Source organism: Mastomys coucha, unplaced genomic scaffold (assembly GCF_008632895.1).
Source record: "Mastomys coucha isolate ucsf_1 unplaced genomic scaffold, UCSF_Mcou_1 pScaffold19, whole genome shotgun sequence".
NCBI classification, from domain to species: Eukaryota; Metazoa; Chordata; class Mammalia; order Rodentia; family Muridae; genus Mastomys; species Mastomys coucha.
In genome coordinates, this window is record NW_022196901.1 from 6268365 (window position 1) to 6279146 (window position 10782).

Here is a 10782-nt window from a genome sequence, read left to right on the forward strand (position 1 = left end):
TTTTCTAGTTCCTGGTTTTCTAACATATATGGCACAAACACTTAGGCATGAATGAAGCAGTTAGTAGGAGTTAGGATGAGCTCAGGAAGAGCACATTTCACTTTCAGCATCAGCTGAACTATTGAAGAATTGTTGTCTAGAGAACCATGGAGAATCATGACTCCAAGCAAACATTAATGATTTTACCAGGGGTCCTGTGAAAAGGGAACAGAGTTGGATAAAAAACTAAATACATGCACAGCAAGAATTTAAAATATATTCAAAGCACATTTTGCAGGTCTGGGGAGGTACAGGATGTCTCTGTGTGTATCAAACTGACCTCCAACTTGCTATGTCACCAGGCTATCTTTGAGTTAATGATCCTTCAGCTTCAGTATAAGGAGGACTGGAGGGCTAGAGTGCGTCCCCACACAGCCTAAAGAGGACTGGATGGCTAGAGTGCGTCCTCACACAGCCTAAAGAGGACTGGATGGCTAGAGTGTGTCCCCACACAGCCTAAAGAGGACTGGATGGCTAGAGTGTATCACCACACCTAGTAAGGAGCAGCTTGGAAGAAACTGTAGATATAGGAGCCACGTAAGAATAAAGCTTTCATTAATACTTTTGAAAAATAAAAACAAGCTGCAGGATCATTGGACTTCTAGTGCTTAAAGGCCTAATAAAGATGATCTAAACTTCTTAGGCGAGGAAGTCTAAACTAAACTTAGGTGAGGACATTCACAAGGGGAAGTGACTTTCCAAAATGTACAGTGCCACAGAAAGAAAAGCTAAAATGGAGTCTGCCTTCTGAGGAGGGTAAGGCTCCCTTTCTGCAAGCAAGGTGACATTACACCAGCTGAGATGTAAGTTTCTGGGTTTAAGTTTAAATGACACAAGTCAAGCTTCTTTATGGAAGCTGGAAAAAGAAAAACTACAAAATCAAAGTCAAAGGTTGCTGTTCACATGGGCTCAAGTGTCAAAGACTGAGTAGTGAGTGCTTCCTTTACTTGAAATTCAGTTCAGAGTTCTTCAAAAGTGGACAGAGATGAGTCAACCTAGCCAGTTCCTGTTTCCAAAAATTCAGTTTTAGAAATGTCTTAGGATCAGTAATACATTTCACAGTCCTGATATTTTGTCCTACCTCCTGTCCCATTGGAGATGTATTACCACTTCTTCTTCTTCTTCTTCTTCTTCTTCTTCTTCTTCTTCTTCTTCTTCTTCTTCTTCTTCTTCTTCTTCTTCTTCTTCTTCTTCTTCTTCTTCTTGTTCTTGTTCTTCTTCTTCTTCTTCTCCTCCTCCTCCCTCTTCCTCTTCCTCTTCTTCTTCTCCACCTTCTCTTCCTCCTCTTCCTCCTCCCCTCCTTTGAGATTCTAATGCAACTACAGCATTTCTCTTTCCCCTTCCTCTTTTCAAGTTCTTACACATGATCCTTCTTGTTCTCTTTCAAATTCATGGCCTCCTTTTTCATCAGTTGTTATTGCATATGTATGTGTGTGTATGTATATGTGTATGTGTGTATATGCATACGTTTATGTGTATGTATTCCTAGATGTAACCTGCTCAGTCTGGTTAGTGTTGCTTGTAGGTACGTTTAACTAATTTAATTGGTAGGCTCTTCTCCAGAGAAACCTAATTGTCCCACTCCAGCATTCCTCAGTTGTCTATAGTTATTTGTGTAGGGCTGAGGCCTTGTAGATTTTTCCCCATGAACTTTGGCATGTTTATTATTGTCTTTCTTCAGCTCACATCTGGGCAGTCCTGTTGGTGAATGAGAGTATATGATATAGCTTCTGACCTTACTGGGAGACATGATTTCACAGAAAGCTGATCCTCTGGTTCTTATAATCTTTCTGTCCCTTCTTTTACAAAGTGCTCTAAGTTTTAGATTTGCCAGTGTTATGTTGATGTATACATTGGGACAAAATGACTCTGTGTTGGACTTGTTGCTGTTCTCTGCAATGGTCTGCTGCAGAGAGTACCTTGATGAGGGCTGAGGAATACACTCACCTCAGTGTATAAGGACTATAGTTTGGGATATATTTAGGGATTATGCTGGTTTCATGCAGCAGCAGCTGGAGCTTCTCCTCCAAGATCCATGATTTCATTTGCCCTGAGTAAATGACTAGGTTTTATTGAGTGAGCCTTAAGTTCAATTACATAGCTGTTGGTTACTGCCAAGATAATGTCTGCCACTACTGCACCTTTAGGACTCATGTACCATGCTGGCCTTTGCTATGATGGTATATTGTCTCAATATTCACGATAATTTTGTAGGGTAGAAAAGGCCATTATACCATTATATATGTTGAAGAATTGAGGTACAATATGTTAATAGGTATTGGATGCTGGATTTGATCTTGTGAATCTGAGACCTCTCATTATACTCTGTAATTCCAGATTGACTCAGTTCGTTCTGCATGCCAAGTTCATTGCCAATAGTTCTCAATTCAGTGTTGCAATGAGGTAAGATATTGTGTTTGTCCATTTTTATTTCTGAGTCTCTAAACTCCTTTATTTGAGAAGCATGAGCAATCATTCTTTGTAAGCAAAAGTATTCTTTTGTAGTTATCTGGCTACACTTTGTAATAGCCTCATAAACAACTGTTTGTGGACTGACCATCTACAATGATAAGAAAGATTTTTCCTATAATCTACTGGGAAGTTTTTGCCTAGAGGATGACATCTTCAACCTGCAAATAGCACAACAGAAACATATGGTAATTTCTGTTTTTACTAAACCTTTGGAGCAGCAAATGTGTACCCTTAATCTCTGTTCATCTTTCCTCATTGCCCCTTTGAGCTTGGGATGCTTCGATGTGTTTGTCAACCCAGTGCATTAATGAGTTAATGGATAATTTAGTTCTCTATCATATCACATTTTCTAAGACAGAGATATGTGTCTGTGGAAGAGACAAACACTAGACCCACTGAACAATGTAAAACTACCACCAAGCACCTCCAATAATCAATTAGTTGTGCAATGTGAGTTTGTTTACTACTTGTGTTCAGTTTTTCATCAAAATGAAATGATACACAGTCAATTCATTCAGAGATTTAGGGATCCTCAGTCAAGATTTTCATGCCATTAAAATCAGTTTATCCAAATTATGTTTGCATGAGCAGGCAAAAGAAAACCAATTCTGTTCCAGTTGTGTTTGCATTCCGCAAGTTCCATAAAGACTATAAAACAAATTAAGGACCTTATGATGTTTGATTAATCAAACCATATATATATATATATATATATATATATATATATATATATATATAAGTTGACCTCAAATAAACATAAAACTAAGGCAAGCATCACAAAGTGAATTGTTCTCAAAGTCTTCAGACAAGGTAGGGTTTCTCTTGTGACAAATGTATTGTATATGGATACCTAACCAGTCACATCAGTTACTCCTTCATTATTCTTGCTTTGGGAATATATAAAACTTGGCTTTACCTATAACCAATTCTAATTGTGAAAAGGTACTACTGTATAATCCAAACACTTGTTTACATAAAAAATGCAGTATTACTGTTTCCATGTATTTATTTATTGTCCCTGTGTGTGCATGCACACATGTGCTCATACATGTACATTGGCATGAATGCACATGCTATGATATGAGCATGAGGTCAGAGGACAGTTTACAGAAGTTTTCTCTCCCCTTTCATGGTGTTTGATTCTGAGGATCAAACTCAGATTGTCAGGCTTGGTGGTGACAAGTCCATCTATTTTCTGTCCCATGCAGCTAGTTCATACTAATTTTATATTCAAAGTTACTTTGGGGTGTATGTTTTTTTGGTGCCTTAAATTTATCCAGGAATTAGGTTTTACCTGTAGCCTAGCAAGTCACAAATATATTAACATTTATTTTTAATTCAAGAATGTAAAAAAAATTTACAAGCTTTTGTTAATTTATTTGGGAATTGTATTTCTTGACAGTTTTCACCCTCAGATTTTTCTAGGTGGCAGCCTTGATTTTGGTGACTCTTTGATCATGAAGAACAAAAAAATATGAACTTTAGGAAAAACTCAGAATGTCTACCATTCTTTTTATGTTGTGAAAAAAGAGAATGTCAATTCAATCTTGTCAGGGTTACCTGTGGCCCCCGTGTCAAGTCTTTCGCTCAGGTTCTCCCTGATATGTCCGTTTCACACATGAGCTTTAGACTTTCTGCATGACACAATGTCATTTTGAAAAAAAAAACAAAGACTAAAACAAAACAGAAAAGGCCATGCACTTTTAGAGTCTGGTATAAATAAGTACCCACTAATGTGGTTTTCCTCCATGAGAGTTATTTTCAGAATTTTTATAACATTGGCTTCTGAATCTGTTCTCATATATTAAAGGGAACAATGGCTACTGGCTTTTACATAGACCTATGCTTAGTTACAAAATTCCAGATGGAAGCAGGCACCAGACATTTCCAAGAAAGATGCTATTTGTAGGCCTGAGCTATATACATTTGTAAAAGGAAGCATTGCTGCTGTCTCTGGGATCGGGAGGCCTAACATAATAATCTCAGTAACTTTGCCTTTTGTTCTGTGCCGTTCGCAGTCTACATTTCTTTGGGGCTGTTTTCTCTGTTTTCTAACAATAAGCCTAGACCTTTAATTGTTCTGTAGTGCATGCAGAGCTGAATTTTTATTTAGTCCTTTTAATTAAATGCTTATATATAAGCCACTGAGGGTTGAACTTTGAACCATCTGCTAGCTCACAGCCCAGTTACCAGGTGAAGAAGTTCCAGAAATTGTGAGGCTAAGACACCCCAGTGCTCTTCCTCTTCAGACAGATCAAATTAAACTATTAGCTGTACAAAATACCAGATTGGCTTGTATTTTAAACTAGAACTGGAGGTGGCTTGTAGTTGAGAAACTGCCTGAGGAATTCAAGCTGTTCACATCACATGAGTTATCTGTCCATAAAGGATGCCAATCATACTGTTATTGCAAAAAGGAATTAGTCATTTTTTTTCTTTTGGGCACATTAGCAGCAGCACATCTGGAAACATCACCCCCCCCCCACACACACACCAAGGGAGTAAAACACTATAAAATGGCAAGAGTTAATTTGAATTCAGGAAATTATATAATATGATAATAGAGTAAATGGCAGTCGGCTCAGTACAATCTGAAAAGTAACCCATGCTTACATTCCAGGGGCTTTGAAAATATGTGAGTCAAAGATACTTCTTGCCATTTTCTGTCTTGACATAGTCCCAATGATGATGCATGGAAATCTCAAGAAAAAGACCCTTCAGGATGTCCCCAACTGTTCTTATTTCTATTTTCGTTTCCCCTGAATCCATCCCACTAAGCACCTGTGGTCTGCAGTCTGGATCATCATCTGCTTTTGGTTTCCTCCTTTAGAAGCAGAGAATTGATTAGTCATGAAGCTTATCTGGTTTCCTTTCTCAAGGCTGATCGATCAGACTGAAAAGATGTGCAGATTAAGAAGGAGCCTTTGAATCCTATTATTTCAGAGGACAGATAATAGAAAATAGGCCAGGAGTTCTGCTGTCTACAATACCACTCCACATGGTAGTGTATGTCTTGTTCCCTTATCTTCATAGACCTATCTCAGGAATTACTTTCTACTCAGACTTAACCTGTAGTTACATAATTAAAAAAAAAAAAGAAGTCATTTTACTCAGAGAATCATTGAATATGTCTTTGATCCCCCTTTTTTCCATGAGTTAATTTTCAAGAAAATTCATGAAGCTGAACTGGTTTCAGTTTCATACAGTAATAAGGGGCCTGTGGTATCCTATCTAGTGTTTATGTTGAACAGCTATACTTACAAACCACTCTCAGGGTACTCAACACCAAAGTACATGTCAAAGTGTTCTTTAGCGCCTTATGGGTTGTCTTTTGAAGCTTTAACAGTTACAAGTTAACTTAGGCTACATTTTTCTGAAGTTACTCATATACAATGGTATTGCAAAGATGCCATCATTTATAAAAAGTCATTACTGTTTCTGGTTATTAATCAAATGCAAAAATTTGGGGGAGTTAAGGGTTACAGCCTAATGCTTTTGTAAGTGATGACAGCTTACTTTTGAGGTCCTGCACTAATTGAGGAAAGAGGGATATACATGGTGTTATTTGTAGTGAGTAGAACAGTGTTATTTAGGATTTTGGGGTATATTACTTGAGCAAAGTTTTTAGCACACAGGATGCAAACTGAGTAGTGATTCATTACCCAGGACTGGACCAACATTTCCATCTCAGCTGCTTCTCTCACTGGCTATGTGAACTTAGGCAGCATCATCTATTTCTTTAGGTACTAGTTTCATCATTGTCAGAAGGGAATAGTATTAATTCCTAGATTTATGAAGTTTTGTAAGGATTAAAGAGCAATATGTGGGAAGTACTAGTTTATTGATCAGCCTAAGGTAAAATATTTTAAAAGTGGTAAAGATGATATGTATTCAAGATATTTTTCTAAAATGTAGATTTTCCTAAAATAAATAAATGTCAGTCTTCACTGCCCTTAAGGAAGTTATTCTCTCCCAGGCAATAAAGAAAAATAGGCACAGATCCCATTCTGAGATACAAACACAAGGTGCAGCCCAAAGAACAACTGATCTCATGCAGTGAGATATGGCAGGTCATAATATGTAAGACTGAACTTGAAAAGTAAGTGGGAATTTTCCAGGAAGAGAGGCGAGAGATGGGCTTCTAGGTAGGAGAGAGAAGTCAAATAATGATAATGGTGCATATTGTGTTATTCCTGTCAGATAGTCACCAGAACAGCAGTGCCTCATAGGAACAGGAGATGGTAAGGACACGGAGCTTGCCATCACACAGCCAAATGATTTATAGGCAGCTACGAATATTTTGATCTATGTTATTGAGGATACACAAATGAAAATGTTAAGTATAGCAATGATATGAAAAACAGTTTTAAAAACATCGCAGTGGATGGCATCCAACTTTGAAAGTCACTAGAGGAAGGTCCTCACTTGGACAGAATATTTGTTCTGATGTGCACTGAGTTCTTGAAGGCCTGGAGGCCTACAATTCCAGTAAATGTGTTTATTTATTTATTTATTTATTCTCAAGATCAAGGTGTTAAAAATATCTTCCCTAAAACTCATTTCAATTGGTTGATAATAATTACTCCAAACATTCTTTAGTTTGTGCCATTGGTTGACCACCATCTTGAAAGGAAGCAGGTCATAGTTATGACTGTTATTCAAAACTGAGGGCCAGAAAGTGGGAGAGGGCGGGGTGGGCATGGGGAATGGGGAGGCAACAGGGGTTTATTTTTGTTGTTTTTGTTTGTTTCTTTGTTTTTTGGAGGGGAAACTGGGAATGGAGAAATTTACATGTAAATAAAGATTAAAAAAAAAAAACTGAGGGAAGGCTGAAGAATTTTAACTTCCCAAGAGTGACTCAGAAAAGACTACACAAGACATTCTTTACAGTAGAGTGAATTGCTAAGGAGTGCTAAATAGTCCAGCTTGCAGTTAAAACTCACTGTGTAGCAATAACCTACCTTTATCATTATATTGTTTCAAATTTGGTATAAATGAAATATCTTAAAACTATGTGGTAAACAAAGACAACATACGGTTAATTCACATGTCCATTTAAAATGTCAATCAACCCTGCCTTTTATAGAATAAATTCCACAAACTGTGTATCATGCACTCAATTGCCTGTTTCCTACTTTGAGAGTGTTTAGTTGCCCAGTTTGTATTCCATGGAGATGCCCTGGGAACCAGGTGACATCTACCCAAATGTTAGGCCCAGTGCCTAGTCCCTGGGATGCACACCTGGCCTATTCAACTGTAGCTACTGGTGGCAAATATCTCAAAATGTTTTGCCCTTCCAACCACCTGGCAAAAAAAAATCTGATCTATATTTAGAACATCATTTTGGGAAGTAGTGTTGCTATTGTGTTTTCTTCTGTGCTGCAATTCCCAATGTTAGATATGAAGTCAAAGAGCTGGCAAGAATTAGGACTTTGTCACTAGTAACAGAGGGATTTCCATAATATGCCAGGTGGTGTTGTCAAAAATAGCGACATTATAATTTTAGTGTTTGAAGTCCTACTGGTAAACAGCCTGGAGTATCAGTGTTTGCTCAGAGTTTAACCCCAGGTGTTTGGGGAACATTATGCTTAAATCCCCCAAGTCACTAATTGGAAAAACACTGCTACCTCTCAATCTACATTTTTCCATGGATTAGGAAAAACACCTCTACTACATCTTTCATCATGATAAATTGCTAAGGTTGGCACTTTGTATATTATAATACCAAACCTTGTTCTACTGGTTTATCAAAAAGGGACATACTTAATGGTGATGTGGAAATGAAATTGAGTCATTAAAAAAACCATTTTGAGACTGGAGAGATGGCTCAGTGGTTAAGAGCACTGACTGCCCTTCCAGAGGTCCTGAGATCAATTCCCCAGAAACCACATGGTGACTCACAAACATCTGTAATGGGATCCAATGCCCTCTTCTGATGTGTCTGAATAGAGCAACAGTGTACTCACATACATAAAATAAATAAATAAATCTTTTAAAAAAAACCAGTAATTGCTTAGATTTAACTAAAAGTGTCAAGAGGTCAAGAGTCTTTTTTTTTTTTTTTTTTGGTTTTTTGAGACAGGGTGTCTTTGTATAGCTCTGGCTATCCTGGAACTCACTCTGTAGACCAAGCTGGCTTAGAACTCAGAAATCCGCCTGCCTCTGCCTCCCAAGTGCTGGGATTGAAGGTGTGTGCCACCACGGCCTGGCAAGAGTATTATTTCAACTAATTTACTTAGTAATCTATAGTCACAAATCATTTGCCAATAATATCTTAACAATGCTGGATTCCTTGCTTTTATCCCATGCTGTGCATCATACAGTGAGAGCTCTAATACAAACGTGGTTCATAGCCATGGGCCATTCTTTCCCTGTAAATTCACACACTATGCATGGTGGACTGGGTGGCAGCCTCTTGTCTCTCACTAGAGTAGTTTCCTAATAAATACAGAACAGAAGGAGAATTAATTAAGGAACAAATTAACCTTAAAGCAGAGGGAAATACAGTGCATCTTATGTAATTACCTGTGGCAAGAATTTTCTACAATAAAGCAATGTTAACAAAAACGCCTTTAATTGCCATCGCTGGTGCCTCCCTCCTTGTGATAGGGTCCTTGAACAGCATTGCCCTTTCTTTTAGGAAGCTGAACAAGAGCACTAGAAGGTCTCAGAAGCCAGCTTTGTGAGAATGCTTTGGAATGGGAGGGGTGAGAAGGGAGTCCAGTGACTCTGAGACAACTTTTGAGTAAGATGCTTCGGGAACTAAGACTGAGAGGAGACGGTGAGCCCGTGGCATTCGAGGCAAGGGCTGCATGGATCCGAAACTTAGAGGAATTGGAAGTTGATGCATTCTTTCAAAGAGTATCCATTTCTCTTGGAACTACTCCTCTTGAATGGACTTGTTGAAGGAAACAGAAGAACAACAAAAATGAACAGGTTGAGAAATGAACCCTGTGAGTGAAGTACCGCTGACACCTCTGTCTTAGATGTGAGATGTTGAGTAAATATTAGCAGGTTGCACTCAGGATTGTAATCACTATATCGAACGTTTTCTAGAGAGACACACTGAAACTGTAGTTGTTTCCTGCCATAAACATTCTATTTCCAATATTTGACTCACTAAATGCACCTATCCTCTTGGTTTTTCTACTAATGAATTAATAAATGAAGATTTAGTGCTGTCTTTTGTCTCCCTGAGAGCAGAATCTTACTTCCTTTTATAAGCACAGTATTACAGGGACTGGCATAATATATATGTATATATATGTATATATATATATATATGTGTGTGTGTGTGTGTGTGTGTGTGTATGTGTATGTGCACATGTGTATGTGTATATGTATATGAGGTTGGATTAGAATCACAGCCCCCTAGTTCATTCTGCATACTTATGGGTAAGAGGTGAGCATTTTTCCTAAAGTGGAAAACTGAATGTCATGTAAGAGACAGATGAAGAAGCAGGATGATTTTATATATATACATATGTGTGTGTGCATGTATACATATATATGTATTTATGCTTATTCATATCCATCTTCTACACTCATATCCATATTCATATTCACATATATTGTACCTTGGGCCTGGTGCATGATATAAAACTTCTTTACCATGCAGTCATATCTGAACCCTATCTACTTATTTTCAATTTTCCTACAGGCTCTTGCTGATTTGTCCAGGCTATTGTTGAAATTATTCTGTAATTCAGTTTGGCCTTAAACTTGCAATTCTCCTGCCTCTGTCTCCAAAATTTCTAGCGGTATCACAGCTTTGTACCATCAGGACCAGCTCTATATAACCTTCCTATGGAGAAGCCACACAGAGCCAGATGAGAGCCAGTATTATCTACATGGTTCCAGTTAGCAAGCTTTGGACTTGTCTGTCTGAGAACCAATGGTGTGTAAGTCTGCAAGAAGCTCTCAGATGAGGGCATCTTGGAGCCACTATGTAGACAATGGGGAGAAGAGGGCTCTCATCCTGTGTCCTCATCTTCTTTTACATGACACCAGTTTTCCATTTCAGGAAAAGGTTCATTTCTTATCCATGAGCATTCAGATTGATCTAGTATAGAGGGTAATGGCTGTGAGCCTACTCCAAAATTCATGTAAGGATTTTCTGTCTTTTAGAGGTAGCAAGGCGGGTTATCATATATTAATTTTTAGAATTTAGTGAAAATAATTTACTCACTCAATTGTGTAGCAGTGAATTAATTAAACTGTTTTGGCTCCTGGATTCACAAATCTCTCTCTCTCTCTCTCTCTCTCTCTCTC

The 10782-nt window shown here is 38.0% G+C and overlaps 1 protein-coding gene across 1 annotated transcript in view; it reads right to left on the minus strand.

The window, feature by feature from the left end:
- Grm3 (glutamate metabotropic receptor 3) overlaps positions 1-10782 on the minus strand; it is a 254178-nt gene that overhangs the window by 101682 nt on the left and 141714 nt on the right. The window lies entirely within an intron of this gene.